Below are 4172 nucleotides of genomic sequence, written 5' to 3' on the forward strand. Positions count from 1 at the left end.
AAGTGACTTGCCCAAGGTCACAGAGCAGACATGTGGCAGAGCCGGGATTAGAACCCACAATCTTCTGATTCTCAGGCCCGTGCAGTATACATTACGCCACGCAGTAAGCTCGTTGTGGGCAGGGAGTATGACTGTTTATTGTTATATTGTACTCTCCCAAGAGCTTAGTACAGTACTCTGCACAATGTAAGTGCTTACTAAATACTACTGACTAACTGACTTCCTGAGCCATGGCATTCCTAGAGAAAGCTTCCTCCAATGCCTACTTTTCCTCCTTCCAGCCTCTACATCACAGTTCTGCACCAGAAAACTGCCAAAGGTAAACTTAACCCACAGTATGTGCAGATGTCCGCAGATTTAGAAAACAGGTACAGCAATGAGTCTACCAACTCCGGTGCATTGTACTCTCCCAAGTGCCTAGTAGTGTGCTGTGCATAGAGTAAGTGGTTAGCATAGAGTAAGCACTCAATAAATTTCAATGATTGATTAATTGACTAATTCCTCTAGACCATAAGGTCCTCGTGGGCAGGCAACGAGTCTGCCAACTCTCTTGCATTATACTCTCCCAAGCGCGTAGTACAGTGGTTGCCACAAAATAAGTACTCAATAAAAATGGCATTGATTTATTGATTGGGTCCTTGTTTTACCAGTCAATGGGTCCCTTCTCTGCCTACTACCCCAGTGATCCCAACGGAAGAATAAGGAAAATGGATATGGAAGCTGAAAATGAATTTAAGCCTCTCTGATGCAGAAGGGTTGAAACTCCATAGGAATGGAGGATATTGTCTTCCATTCTTTTAATACCACGACAAAACACTGTTCCAGACTATGGATCAAGCTCCGTCCTTGGTCTTTGAAGCTCACTGAATGAGTAGACTGAGAAGTTGATGATCAGACCAATTTATGGTGTTTTCTGAGACTGTTGTCCCAGCGTTTCCTGGGGAACAGATTGGGGAATTCAGCGCCTAATTAATCCCATTGGACATGACAGCGGAATCATTTATTCTGCACCCTGAATTCAGAAGTGTGATGATATTAAGTGCCAGAGGATCAGTTCATTCATTCATTCAATCATATTTATTGAGCGCTTACTGTGTGCAGAGCACTGCATTAAGCGCTTGGGAAGTACAAGTCGGTAATATATATAGATGGTCCCCACGCAACAACGGCTAACAGTCTAGAAGTTCAGTTAGACAGCAAAGCCTAGCCAGGGCAAAAGGAGAATGGAAAATATATCATTCATCCAGGATTTTCTCAGACATTCGATTTCATCACATAATGGAATCATTTGAACAAACAGTTATACTCATTTGCTTCCCTTGTCTTGTCTTATGCCATCGAGTTATTTCCGATCCATAGCGACGAAATGTACACATATCCCCCAGAATGCCCCGCTCTCCGTCTGCAATCGTTCTGGTAGTGCAACCATAGTTTTCTTGGTAAAATAAGGAAGTGGTTTACCATTGGCTCCTTCCACGCAATAAACCTGAGTCTCCACCCTCGACTCTCCCCCCATGCTGCTGCTACCCCATATGGGTTAGTTATGATTGTAGCAGATTACCTTCCACTCACTAGCCACTGCCCAAGCTAGGAATGAATGGTAGGCCTCTGTTTGACTCTCCCTCCTGTAGCTAAGACTGGTAGAGTCCTGGACACTCTCCAGTTGCGACCCTGAGAGGAGTTGTTACCCTTACCTGTAATCTATTTTAATGTCTATATTCTCCAATAGGAGAATCCTTGATGTGAGATCCTTGAGGGCAGGTATGGTTTCTACCAACTGAACTGTACTGTATTCCCCAAAGCACACAGTAAGTGCTCAGTGAATACCATCTCTTGATTGATTGATTCTTCTAGACTGCTAGCTCCCTGAGGTCAGGGACTGGGTTTACCAACTCTATTATGCTGCACTCTCCCAAGTGCTTAGTAAGTGTTCTGCACATAATAAGCGCTCAACAAATATAATTGATAGATTGAATGATTCCTCTAGACTATAGATTCCCTGAGGATAGGGATTGTATCTTACAACTGTAATGTGCTGTGTTCTCTCATGTGCTTAGTACAGTGCTCTGCATACAGTAAGTGCTCTGTAGATATCACTGATTGATTGCTTAGTCTTCTTCATCATGACTGAGCAACTCCACCACAAACTGCCGCCTCCCCTGTAGTCTAAAGGACTTATGAAAGAGCCAACAGTGGTGCACTGTCCTACATAACATCCTTCCCAGACTGGTCTTCAGCTCCCTGTTCTCGAGGCTGAATATGATGGAGTTTACGGCTGGAAGCACTATGGAATAGAACATGGACAGAGACAGATCCATCCCTGATGGACCATTTGATTTGGGATTTAGATAAGGCAAAAGCCCCCCTCAGAGAGGGAAAGAGAGACGACGACCAGGTTGGGTAGACAGGTGGAGAAGGCTTTGGACCGGCCCGTCACCGATGGCATCTTCAGCACAACGGAGAAGATATGGACGTAAGAGGTGATGTTGGAAACGAAGCAAAGGAAGGAGAGGCTTGCAGTAAAGGTTGTGACTTTGACTTCTCTAAGGATCACAGCGGAGTCATCTTGGACCAGGAAGTGGAGAATATCACAGAAGAAATAGTGGATCACATTGGATCCACAGGAGGGCTCAGACAAGGTGTGCACGAGGCCGGAGACCCCCCGCTGATCCAGAAGGTGGCTGCCATCTTCCTACAAGCCCCTCTGTTCATGACGACCTCGTAACGCAAGAGGTGGCAGATGGCAGCATAGCAATCGTGGGACATCACATTGAGCAAGATCATTTCAGTGGTTGTCAAAGGATTAACGAATACAACTTGTAAAATACATCCCAGGAAAGAGATCTGTTGTTGGTCAGGGAGTTGATGACGGACTTGGGGATGGTGACGGAGAGGAAGCAGAGGTCAATGAGGGCCAGGTTTCTGAGGAAAAAATACATGGGGCTGTGGAGGTGCTCGTCAAGGGCAGGGACGGTGATAATGAGGAGATTCCCCTTCAGACCCGCCAGGTAGACCAGGAGGAACCACGCAGCGTGGACCAGCTATAGCTACCGAACCTCCAAGAACCCCAGGAGGAGGAATTCTCTCCCCGTAGTGATGTTGAACATTCCCTCTCCAGTGATACCGTGGGTGCCCTGGGAATAAGAGCTTGGAAAATGAGAATTGAGAGGTAATGCTTTTTCATATTAATTCTGGAGAAACTGGACGCTGAAGAAAATAGGAATGTTCATTGCCTCAGAGAATACTTTACTTGTCCTAACAACAACAATAATAATAATTGTGGAATTTGTATGTGCTTTCTATGTGCCAAGCACTTTACTAAGTGCTGCTGTAGATACAAGATAATCAGGTACCACACAGGGCTCACCGTCTAAGTAGGAGGGAGAATAGGTGTTTAATCCTTATTTTGCAGATGAAGGAACAGAGAAGCAAAGTGAATTGCTCTATGGCACCCAGCAGACAAGTAGTGGAGTCAGAATTAGAACGCAGGTCCACTGAGTCCCAGGCTCTGGCTCTTTCCACTACACCACTCTGCTTCTCTCTAAACTGAAAACTTCTTGTGAGCAGGAAGCGTATCTACCAACTCTGTTGTATTGTCCTCTCCCAAGTGCGTAGTACAGCTCAGAGTTAGTGCTCAATAAATACCAATGATTGTGCATCATTGTCATTGATGTTCACTGCCCTTGTTTTAAATATGTTTATGTAGCCCTTGTGAACTAGAGTGCAAGACTTTATGGGCAGAGAACATGTCCATTCATTCATTCATTCATTCAAGTATTTATTGAGCACTTACAATGTACAGAGTACTAAACTAAATTATCGTCATCATCAATCGTATTTATTGAGCGCTTACTATGTGCAGAGCACTGTACTAAGCGCTTGGGAAGTACAAATTGGCAACATATAGAGACAGTCCCTACCCAACAGTGGGCTCACAGTCTAAAAGGGGGAGACAGAGAACAAAACCAAACATACTAACAAAATAAAATAAATAGGATAGATATGTACAAGTAAAATAAATAAATAAATAAATAGAGTAATAAATATGTACAAACATATATACAGGTGCTGTGGGGAAGGGAAGGAGGTAAGATGGGGGGATGGAGAGGGGGGCGAGGGGGAGAGGAAGGAAGGGGCTCAGTCTGGGAAGGCCTCCTGGAGGAGGTGAGCTC

General features: G+C 44.8%; 1 non-coding gene across 1 annotated transcript; it reads right to left on the reverse strand.

Moving 5' to 3' along the window:
- Positions 1 to 1545: 1545 nt before the first annotated feature.
- On the reverse strand, positions 1546 to 1681 carry LOC119923158. The gene has a single exon (XR_005448784.1). It is a non-coding gene; the product is annotated as a small nucleolar RNA SNORA7 (small nucleolar RNA).
- Positions 1682 to 4172: the final 2491 nt, after the last annotated feature.

This window comes from Tachyglossus aculeatus, unplaced genomic scaffold, assembly GCF_015852505.1.
Source record: "Tachyglossus aculeatus isolate mTacAcu1 unplaced genomic scaffold, mTacAcu1.pri scaffold_150_arrow_ctg1, whole genome shotgun sequence".
In the NCBI taxonomy this organism is placed as follows: Eukaryota; Metazoa; Chordata; class Mammalia; order Monotremata; family Tachyglossidae; genus Tachyglossus; species Tachyglossus aculeatus.